A 12,408-nucleotide genomic window follows, 5' to 3' on the forward strand; every position below is an offset into this window, starting at 1 on the left:
GATTGATACTTAATGTGGTGTGTGTAAGAATTAATCTGCAAACAGAGACAAGTACCTGGCTTTCTTTTTTTATTGCATCACAAGCATTTGCTCCAGATTTCACTTGGAGGAAAAAATAATGCATATGATCCAAATAGTGGTTAAATTTTTGGTGGTTGTGAGTTTTGGAGAGTACTGGGATGCCTTGGTCTTTGCTTGCTGTTACCTTGGGCCTTAAGCTGGAAAACCCACGAGCAAAGCCCCACTAAATTAAAAAAGAGATTGTTCTTTTATGAATAAGCCACTCTGTGCAAGTTAACTGTTATCTCTGTGCAGGGGAAAGCCTCTCAGCAATCTGCTTATTGTGCACGAGTTCCTCTTGATTTAACAAGAAGAATCAATTAGAAAGGCAGCCAGAAGTATCACCATGTGTCATATTAATTTAAACACTGTTTTCTGCAGTTGAAAACTTTATTTTCAATAATTTCTTAGATTTATGCCCCTCCCCCATCCTCCCGGTCTCTGATGCACAAAATTATTAAACTTAATTGGGTTTCTCTGGACACTACTCATTTCTCAAAATTTATTGCAATTACACAATGCCCATAGCTCATTTATTTTTTGTTTCCTGGTGATTAAAACTTAAGACACTGAAAAATGTTATATGTGTTTTCCTTTTCATCACTAATCCCTTTCTGTCCTCTACATTCAAGCCCCATTCTGTAGTCATGAATCATTAAAGTAGCAAAACTCACAGGCAGACTTAAATTATAGCTAAGTGCAGGAAAAGCAGAATGTAGGTCACAAATCTTGAAACATTTTTTATGAGATACTTTGGTTTTGTTTCAGAGTATGGTTTTACTAAGGATGGAAATATTCCTGCATGTGTAAGCTTACACTGAAGTAAGAATTAGTTTTTCTAAGCTGCTGGTTGTTACCAAATTAGCTGGGGGTGATTTCCTGATGGGTATTCCTGAGTGCTGTGTCTGCCACTGACTGGGCAGGAGACTGAGCTAGGGGGGCTTTTGGCGTGGTCCAGGGCAGCTGTTCCGACATCTCTGTGCCAGGAGGTGTTTGGAAGAACCCTCAAGGATCCCATTCTGCAGAGACAATGTGTGTTCCATGCTGGGATGCTTCTTTATCATGCTGGGAAGTGAAGAGGGAATAATTAATACCATTAGAACAACTAGGGGTGTTTTTAGCGTTTGCTGAAGGGACAGCTACAAATATTCCTTCAGGTAGAAAAACTCTCAGGATAATGCAGCAGAAGAGTGTGTGTGCCAGGGCAGTGGTGTCTGTTCAGGACAGTGCAGAGTATTTTAACTTGATATACACACAAACCATGTGGAGTTATTCCCAGCTGAAACAGCAGCAAAGTTATTCAAAGCAAATATATGCAGTGGCTGAACTTCCTTTAGCACTTTGTGAATGGAGTTCAAGTATGGAGAGTTTGGCCTGCTTCCAGAAAGCAGGGCTTCTGTTTCCAGTGCTGGCAGAAGAATGTTTGGGAAATAAACTTGCAGCTGAAATGTAAACATATCCTTTAGTTCACCAGACTTCTGAGATCAGCTAAAGGGAGTTAAAACAATTAAGTACCGTGGGGTGGAAATATGGCAGTTGAAGATACTGTAGAGAAGTGATTTGAAGTGTTCATCTCTTTGGAGCTGAAGAGCTTCTGTGTAGACAGAGATGGGCCTGTGGAGTGTTGTCTTTCTGATTCTGCTTGAGGAGCCCACAAATTTCAGTCCAAAAAAATTACCAATCATTCTTGCTCTCAGTGTTAACAGAGGACAATAAGTTACCGTGCAAACATTTATCTCTGGACAGAATAATTATTTTCTCTCTCTTCTTGTCTCCATGGTGAAAGATGGGTGAAAGCCAAGGCAAAGAGCAGCCATCTCTTTGTAAGCTGTTCCTCGTTTATGAGGAGATGTTATGGACTTTTTAGTCCAAATTTCACTCACTTGGCAGCCAGCAGAAAATAGCCCTTTTGACCTGAATGGGAAATGAGTCAGGTTTCTGATATTTTTATAAGTTCTATAAAATGTTGCCTTTCCTCTCGGATATTTGAGTGAGTGAGAAAAATAAAAGTGTTTCATTTCTGTCATGCCTTCCAGCTGAAGTCCTCTAAGTGCTTTAGAACCTGTGCAGATTTAACTTCACGGCATCCCTTTAATTCTGGTAGCACTCATTTCAGCATTGTAGATGGAGAGGTGAGAGAAACTACTTGACATTCTCAGGCCAGACCTGTAGAAGCAGCAATCTCCTCTTCTGGCACTGTTCCCACAATGTTATTTTTTCTCCTTAGCTCTAATGTGTCTCTACCAGCAAGCTGGATTTTTACCTCCAGTATGAGCACTTGAAACAGGTGAATAAAGCATCTCAAAATCATAACTTGGCCCAAGCTGCACAGACTTCAGCACTACATGACCTTTAAGTGCTGTCAAGGATTCTTGCACAGAGAGCTGATGGGTTCACCTGAGAGGCCACTTTGCAGCGGGAAATAAAACGGGTGCATTTTGGTGATTACTGGACATGCCATGTTCTCCCCAGATTCTGGGTAGCACCCTACTCCACAAACTATTCTATCATCTGTCAGGAAACTCCCTGCTCATATAAAAATTCCCTGCAGTTTAAAACACAAAACAATATCCTTTATTAGTATGAAATGAAAATCAAGCCTCCCATATCTAACACCTCTTGGTACGTGTCAGCAATCATTTGAGTCTCCCATGTTTTCATCATCCTCCTGCTCTCCAGAGGGGATTTTTCTTTATTTAAACATGTAAGGAAAGAAAAGACACTTTTAAATCAGGTTATTAGGTGTCATTGAACGACAGTCTGGTTGCAAACACCACAGTGTTTGAGCTGAATCATGGTCTTGCTTCAGTTGCTGGAAACACAAATAGTAATTGTGATGGATAAGGTAGGACAGGAAGATCTGTCTGAAAACTTGATTTTTTAGGCAGTGAACCAGTTATGGATATGACTACCTACAGTGATTTCTAAAGCTGACTACTCACAACAAGTTGCTAATTGTCTTGCCTTATCCAAATTTATTCCATGAACCAATAAGGTTAAAGGGCTAAACCTCCCTGCCTTTCTGTTTCCTTGAGCTGACACATTTCTGTCAGCTCAGATCTTTATTGTCACTTCCTCCTGACAGCACAGGAGAAGGCCAGCTGTATTTTGTATTAGAGTTAGCTAAAAAAAAACTATGATAGGGCAATTTTCTAATTTTCTCCTTTATGAAGTGCACTGTAGGAGTTATTTCCATTACTGATTCATTGTTAAAGAATTATATGCTAATTACTACTATATTATGAATAAACTTTTTTAATACATTTTAACAGGTATCCATTTCCTCAATCCCAAAGTTGTCTGCTTCCCAAGCACAGCAAAACCCAACTCATTCTCTGTCTACAAAAAACTCAGTGTCTTGCATTTAATTTCAAAACAGAGAGAAATGGAATTTTCTGTGGATTACTGTAGAGGAGTCAGAGGGTTGTCTCAGGTCAGTTTAGAACAACGAAGTTCTGCCTTCTTGCTGTCCTTGCACACCTTACAGTGATGCCCATCAAAACCAGAGGGAATGGGGAAGTCACAGTGAAACATCTGAGCTTTTCCTTCTTTATGAAGGACTAATTTGAAATCATAGAGATTTGTCCTCCTATTTTGATAATGTTGACAGAAATAAACAATTAGCAAAAATAAACTCTTAAAAGAGATTCTGTGCTTAAACTTTGCTTTGTTCAGAAGAGAAAAAAAAATCAACCTAGAGAGCATTTGATTATTTTTTTCCTGTTCTTAGGAAAACAGAGGCTAACATAGGTTCTGAGAACAAAAATTCCAAGTACTTTCTACTTCCAAGGAGAAAATACAAATATTTATGAAGCAGATATCTCAATGAAAACTTTTACATTATTTGGAGGATCTTGCAAGACTGGATTCTGCAGCATAATAAAGACAGACAAATGAGTGAAAATATATGCAAATAATATTAATGTCCCCTTAAGTCGTTCTAAATTTTAGCTCTAATTACTCTACATTTATGCATCTTTATGACTTCTCATATACTATGCAATTTCACTGAGATGAAAATAGTTTCCTATCCAATTGATTTTTTTTAATCATAGGAAGTTATTAGTATTTGTATTTTTTAATCTTTATCACTCAAAGTCTTTAAATGATCATTTTAAAGTTGCTGATTAGATGAAGACTGCAGAATTCATTAGAACGTGTCAGGACTAATCGTTAACAGATAGATAAAATAATTACTCTTATTCTTTGTGACTAAATATCACATTTAGAGTATGAAAAGAATCTTTGCTCTTCAGTTTAACCCTTGCATCTCCTTGGCTTATTGCACAATGGGTTAGAGATTGCAGGAGCTTTTATTTTGCTGGATAAATGGAAGCTATTAACAAGGTCCTTGTAGTGGAACATTCAGGAAACATCATGGGCTCTTCATTAGAGTAAATGCCAATATATAGCGCAGCCACTAATGTAAGAGAGCCAAAAACTTTTAGTAAGAAGGATGGAAGGAAAAGAGAGAATCAATTTTTTTTCTGCTTCATTTAATTTAAACATTTTACATCTCTCATTTGTGACGTGAATACTAATTGAAAAAACCTCTACATGAAACCATACACATAGATCAGTCAAGTAAACTGCACGTTCATTTACACTTTTTGAGCTCTTTCCTGAAGTCAGAACCCCACAGATGTCTCTGAGCAAGCCATTTGGGATAAGCCCACGCTCACTGTACTCTGTCTGTGGATCACATACACAGGTTCTTCTTTCACCCTCAGGAGTGGAAATGCAGAGCAACACCAGCAAGGTCAATGTGAAAAGAGAATTTTAGTCATAGTCTGCATATTCAGCTTTCTAATAGTTGGCACTGCTGCAGGATGCAGCAGAAAATGCTCAAGAACTGAAAAGAGCTTGCTGAGATTGACCAAATTCACTTCTGTGGTCTCTCAGTGAATATTATGGATGGCAGAGAGCTTTTCATCTCCTCCAGAGATACCATTACAGTGCCAAACCCTTCCAGGGCAGAGCTGACCAGAGGATAGAGCTGATGAAGTAGGATTTAACATCTTCCCAAGTGCCAAACATTCCAGAGGTCATCCAGCTTACATTGCCCACTTGTGAGCAACACAGATATTCTTAATAATTCCCTGGTGCCTATTCCATTGAACTTTGCTTGCCTTGTCATTTCTTCATCACTCTTTTCTTGGACAAAATTGCTTCCCCAAAATTTAACCTTGCACGCTTCTTTGGGCCAAATTGTAGTCAGATCAGTGACATTCATGTCTTCTGTAATTGAGTTCCCCTGTTTGCAGACAGCTGGCCAAAGTTTATACAATTAAATGTTAGCTGAGCAGTGCAGAATAACTTTGGAAAGCCCCAAAGAATGTATGTCTCCATAGCAAATAACTGATATCTCATGGCCAAGACAACACCTTGAGCCTTGTTAAGTAGGATATTTTTGTAAACAGTTGCCTTTTTTATTTTCTTTATGCAGTATTTTAAATTGGGAGGGAGTGGCACTTTTATTTATTTGGGAACCACTAGAAAATCTGAAAAAAAAATATGCAAATGGAGTACTTTTCCCTTTAAAAAAACCACCATGTTCCCTTTCACTTGTGTTCTAGTGAAGAGGTTCAAGAAGTTTATTCCCTGGTATGAATAGAGAAGTAATGCCAAAATATTTATATGGCACATAACTCACAGACCTATTTCATCAGCTAATGATAATCATTATTTTGGGATTGCTTTGACAACAAATTTGACAACAGCACTGCAGAGCTTAAGAAAAAGAAACATTTTGCACGAACTTTGTTGGCACATCTTCCTTTTTTAAAAAAGCAAACAAATGAAACATTCATATTGGGTACTCTCCCTGAACCTCTGTCTACATGACACTGTTTTTTTCCACATTTGTTAGGGATGAGATCAGTGCATTTAAACAGGGGGCAGTTTGAACTTGTAACCCACTGAAGAAAGAGAAAGTTTTATTAGGAAGCAGATGAATTTTGAAGGATTTAGGGAAACTACTTCTTTGTTTGGGACACACAAGCTTGAGCAAGTATAATTTTATGTAAATCAGAATTTGTTGCTGTTGTTGCTGCTGTGAGCTTGGTTTGATTAAAACTTTATCCCACACACTGGGTGCCCTTAGAAGAGACTTCTTAAAATGAGTAAATATTTTGAGACCTTTCCCCATCCACTGCAAGACACTGCCCAGAATGAGAATCTTGCCTGTAGGAAACATTTAGAGAGATATTATCAAATATCTCTCCCACGTCCCAGCCTTAAGAAAAAAGGAAACAAAGGAATGGGGAACATAGCTAAAGAAGATATTCTTAACCTTGAGATTTCCCTCACTAAGCCATATGTTGCAGTTTCTCAAAGGCTATTGTTGCAGCACAGCCAGAACAATGAGTATTAGTTGAATAATCAGGATAGATTATCAAAATATATAAAATCAAAGTCTGTACCCTACAGCAAGTCATAAAGAAAAGCAGCCATCTGGAGCTCACAAAATGTTTCTAGCTTTGTCAGTAAGACTTTGTTATATATTGACAATATAGGCTGCTAATTAAAAAAGCTACAAGTAAGCATTCTCCCTCTCTCCAGGGATTATTTCCCATCCACGCTTTAACATTCATAATTGTGAGCTTCATAAAAAGATCTTTAAGCCTCTGGGGCTACAGCAGACTGACTACAGGGTTTTTGCCTTCCCTTATTCACAGCCAGTAAGCACTAAGAAGTGTGAAATCAGTCCTTGCCCAGTTCCTGTTTTATTGCTGATTTCAAGAAACTTCCACATGGCATTATGAAAAACAACAAAAAAAACCCCCACAAAACCAATTGGAAATTCTGACATGTCATTCTGAGATTCTCAATCCCTGGGATTTCTAAGTAATGCAATGACAAAAGGGGACTTGCAGTTTTCCACCTGTTCCACCGAAAACTCTCAGCAGTAGCTCTCAGTAGCAAAAAGAGGAATTTTGAAGGGCCAAATCTGTACTTCCCAGTGTGCACACAGAAGAGGAGGCATATAATTGCAGGCTACAGGCATATATTAGTTTATGCACATATATTTATAGATTTTTCTAACCCAGAAGGTGCCACTCCATTCCTCCTGGCTATACCTGACACCTCCACCAGAACCATGAACAGTACAAAGGGCAGCCCTCCAACATTGCAGGGGATCAGAAGGGCTGTGCACAAACCCTTCCACAGATAAAGGTTCTTTGTGATGTGTTGAGTTTTCTAGTTCAGGTGCTAGTTTTAAAAAAAACCCTACTTTGTTTCACATGATGGAAGGTGCCCTACTTACTGAAGAGACAGGTTACTTTTGCTCTTTTGATTTCCTGCTGGCCAGGATGTACAGATGGTTTAAAAAAAGAAATAAAAAGAGAGAGAGATTAAAAAAGGGACAGATGACACTGAAGTACAGAAGAGATTAACAGGGTCACTGGCTTGCACTCCTGGGGTCTGGTTGAAGGATTCCTCCTTCTTAAAGCTGTGAGCAGCAAGAGATGACGGACTCATCGCTCAATGAAAAGTGAGTTACGACTTTGCAGTGTGAACTTGCTTGGCTGCTTTCCACTGCCTTGGCTCTGCAGGATGTGAAGGCTCGTGGGAGAGCAGTACTTTGATGTTTTCCTGAAATTTTCTGTGGAACATGTTAGACACGAGGCGTATCAGATACAAGTTCAAAGCAGCTGGGCTAAATTCACAGTCAGTGTTGATGATTTTCCTCAGTGCTTCAGGTGACATTTTAAGCAGGGTATTTCATGTGCTAATAAGCACAGAACCCAGCCTATCTGACTAGGGACAATAGGTCTTTTGTAAAAAGATGTATAACATGGAGTCACACTAAACTTGACAGATATTAGGCTAAGATACAGAATTACCCAAGGACAGCTGAGTAGCGTGCTGGCATCTTATTATGCCAAGGAGACAACAGAAGTTGTGGTGGCAATACAGAAATGTGGCAAGAGCTGCCAAAACATGTGTCATGTGAGATGCAGAACATCTAACACCAGGGATGAAGCTGGTCCTGGAACTGCAATACAATATGGTGAAAACCCCCTCTACAAAAATGGCATGGAAAGAAATCCTATGCATAGGGGGAAAAGAAGTTAATCCAGCATTGGATTCTTTTTTGTCTCGTACTTTGTCATGCTGTCTTTGCAAAGGATCATGCTTGCCTATATTCATATCCTACTGATAACAGAAAAAGGAAAGTAGATCATGCCAACTGGTTTCTGGTTTGAAGAATAGGAATAAATTTTCTTTAAGGCTTCAAACTTCTAAATATATTTGTGTTCTTTCTAGGTTCCAGCAAGTTTCTGGGGATAGGGAGAGAAATTCAGGCCCCTGTGAGATCTTGGTCTTGCAAAGAGCTTCATGGCATAAACTGCTGGGCTCAAGTCAGTCAATATAAACAGATGGAGATCAAAGAAATCAGGCACATTTACTCTTCAGTTCAATTTGTGTCTTTCGTAAACAAGCTTGCAGCCTGCTGACAGAGACAAAATAACCTGCTTTCAAATCCCATCATCCTCTCAGTTGCTGACTGACTCCTGATCCCTGTGAGTCATGAGATGAGAGTAAGGAAAACTGACTCTTCCTACTTCCAAGAATCTCTTCTGTGCTGTTTCTTTTCTTTTTTTTTTTTTTTTTTTTTTTTTTTTTTTTTTTTTTTTTTTTTTTTTTTTTTTTTTTTTTTTTTTTTTTTTTTTTTTTTCCCTGTTTAATTGTCAACCTTGTCATGGGAAGGATTCATCAAGATGCATAGACACAATCCAAAGAACCTATTGGATGCTGCAGGCAGGGTATTCTAGGGTGTTCCCTTCCACCACCCTCCCAAATTAAAATACATACTTCCACCTTTTTTCCTGTGCCGGAGGAGCAGAGGCTTAAATGAGAACTTAACGTGAGACTCTTTGGGTCAAGTTCTGCTGACAGTGTCAAAATTAGTGATAAACCTCCAGCTGGCTTGGAGATGGAGTACTAAAAGACCTGAAATAATATGAAGTAGTAATATATCTCTTTAAAAACAATAGTGTAACTTTCCCTTCAAAAGCAGACAACTGCCAAGAGACTGGTTGATGTTGAAGTCGAAATACAGTGTTTAAACATTTCTCTGTGCAACAGAAGCCTCAGACAGAACTGCTGCCTCTCTTGAGAACGGGGGCTTATATATCTTTCTTCATCTGAAAGGTGATTTCATGCTTCAGGAAGTAAAGAAAGTTTGTGCATTGACAATATAAATGCAGATGCCTCCCATAATGATTGACACTAGAGGTCGTGCAAGTGGAGTTTCATTTCTACTCCCTGTAGATCAAGCAGCCAAGCGAATTAACATCTCTTCAGGAATTAGAAAGTCAAAGTCTTGACAGCTCTGGCTTTCCCCCTTGTAATGGGCTCAGTTCAGAAGGCCTCACTGAGGTCTGATCTGCTCCTCACAATTATCTTTTTTAATAGACAGTATGAAAGCCAATGACACTCAAAGTGTACTGTCATAGAGGGAAATTTCTTTCCCTGCGAAGGACATAAGTGGCAATGAAAGAAACTATTACATACAGCAAGCAGTAAAACACTCTGTCATAAAGAAGTATTAATTTCATAGAGCTGACAGAAAACTATCTCTGCCCCAATCCCACACGTACATCCCCAAATGAGGGACCATTTCAAGCTCATATCTGGAAGAGTAACGCTGTTCATGTAGGAGATGAGCAAAGTGTATTCCCAACAAATTGTTTTTGCAAATTGCTCTCTCTCACCAAAGAGGGAATTTTGCAGCACAATAGAAAAGCTATTGAACTACAACCCAAATATTGTGGCAAGTAGTAAAAAGTGCAGCTCAGCATTTTCCCCTGCTGTGTATTTTTGAACTGTTGCCTGATCTCTTCATGTATGAAGGTATACAAAATATAACCCAGCACTGGAATATCGACAGGGAAAAAATAATTCTGTTGGGTTTCTTCGCACGATGGCAGGTGGATGTGCCATTTGCAGGCATGACTGTAAAATTTAAAGTAGATTATCTTCATGGTCACTTGTAACCATACCAAGCCCAGCTGTGTCTGCTAGAACACTGCTCCATCAGGTCCATTACTTCATCACTGAATTTTCCACCTCAGCACATACCAGTTCCCATGTGAAGTCCCCACATATGTGCACTCACCTACAAGTTTGAAAACCATTTTTACAAAAGCCACCAGTGGCCCCTCTGGCAGAATTCTCAAGAATCCCTCTATCTCATGTAAAATAAGAAAACTTTTCTCAAGGCATGGCAATGAAACTTGATACTTCTACTCAGTGTCTATTTGTTATTCATCTGCTTTCCTCACTGCCTAAACTGTATAAATGCATTTCTTTTAAGAAGGGATACCCTGACAATTGTATGTTAAAGACATTTTGGTACCACTACTACTGTAGAAAACTAGAAGAATATTCAACACAGCTATTTAATTCAATCTCCCATCTTAATCCTCAGTTTAATTCACTGCTATCTCCAGACTATCACAGTCCTGGAGCTATGCAATGCAACAAGGAAAACAAGATACTGCTCAGTTTTGCTGGTGTGTTCCTCTGTAATTTCCAGGACTATATATTACACCATGGCTGGTAATGGCTGCTTTCAAAGGGAATTTCTTGACAGTGAAGTTTGAGAAAACTCAGACTTTGGCAGCAGGAAACCACCACAGCAAAAATACAGATAATGTTCTCGAGTAGAAATTGTGTTTAGCATTGCTGACTTGCAAACTTATTACCTCATCTAAAACTTGTTACATCATTAGGTCCAGAAATTTTAACAAATAGGATTCATACTCTTACTACAGTGAAGTTGTTGTTCTCTACCCCAGATGAGGATCTGATCCTTTACTGCCTCTTGCACCCTGTCCAAGAGTTCCAGTGGCCTATTTGGGAGCTATCCAAACATGTGTTCCTGGATAGAATATAAATAGACAAGAAGGGACATAAAAACAATCCCCCAAAGCCAACTTGGAAATACTTCTTAAGTCACTCTTGAGGCACTGATCATTGTCCAGCTACCCTAGACAACAGACTTCAAGGTTAACACTTCCCCTGACCTACTGGCATTCTCTCAAAGATAAAATTTCACATTGACCAGGACTCTTGCTTAGAGGGATGAGAGAGAATGATTTAACATCTCTCTCCTTTTGCTGGATCTCTTCCCTTCTCCTTTAACTTTTCTCCTGCTTTTTTTTTTCCCATCAGATATTATTTTAGGCCTGTATGTGCCACTTTAAGTAGGACATTCATCTTTCAGCTGCTGAGAAAGTGCAGTGCTGCTCTGACTGAGAACTTGACATGCAGAGGCAGATTGTGGGGGATCAAGCTTCTCTTCCAATTTGTCTGAACTTTTTAATGACCTTTCTTTGTAGCAGTGATTTTCCACATGAAAGGCACATTTGGTGCTGTGTCCCTTGAAACTTAGCAAAGAAAACAAAACACACACTTGACTGATGAGAGCTAAGTAAAGAAGGAAAAACAAGATTCCATAAAAATGAAGATTCTGCTTTTCATGCTTTTCACCTTCTCCTTCCACTCTTGAGTACAGGTTTGCTAAAGCAATTAAAAAATAATGCAGGCTGACAAATGGAGCTGTTAGGACAGGACCATTACAGCATCTTTTGATAGTAACGAGCTTTCAGCACATGTCAAAAATCTATTTTGTCTAATTAACATATACATCAGGCACCTGAGATCTAAATAGACCATGGGAGAGTAACATTATTATCAATACTGTGTATATACTATAACTTAGACCAAAAAGGTACCAAAGACTAGGAGTAACAAAATACAATTCTTCATCTTCCTTTCATTCCTCCACTTTTAAGGCAATCAAAATTAAGGTCCTTCCGAACAGAAGCACTCCATACTCTCAAAGGCTCATACAAAACAACAAAATAAGTTCTGTCTACCTATAAATATGTGACATAAAGTTTAAAAACTCATGACCTGAGTAGGCGGTCTCAGGCTGTCACCAACGCCCTACTGTCCTGGGTTGCAAGAATATGATGAGAACAGGCTGAATGCCAGGGCTCAGGAGCTGTCAGGAGTTCAGAGTGTTCCTAAGCTCTCCCTGGGGCACAGCAGGCACACAGCCATCCACAGAAACATGAGATTATAAGACACTGAGGTCCTCTCAAAAAATTTCTCTAAGTGAAAACAATTTAGGGTGTGGAACACGTTCTATTCTTCGTACTATCAAGATTTGACTTTGGCTATTTCAGACTAACTAAAAAGTACAGAAAATTTTACAGTAATTCACAAACATCAGGTGGTGTAGGCTGTGTGTATCTCTCCTACATCTTTGTCTTCAGGAAGGGCAGTGGGGGATGAGAGGAACAAAGCACAAATACAAGAAAACAAAATGGT

The sequence above is a fragment of the Empidonax traillii genome, unplaced genomic scaffold (assembly GCF_003031625.1).
Source record: "Empidonax traillii isolate 1590-97213 ecotype Southwest subspecies unplaced genomic scaffold, ASM303162v1 scaffold39:size2480183, whole genome shotgun sequence".
NCBI classification, from domain to species: domain Eukaryota; kingdom Metazoa; phylum Chordata; class Aves; order Passeriformes; family Tyrannidae; genus Empidonax; species Empidonax traillii.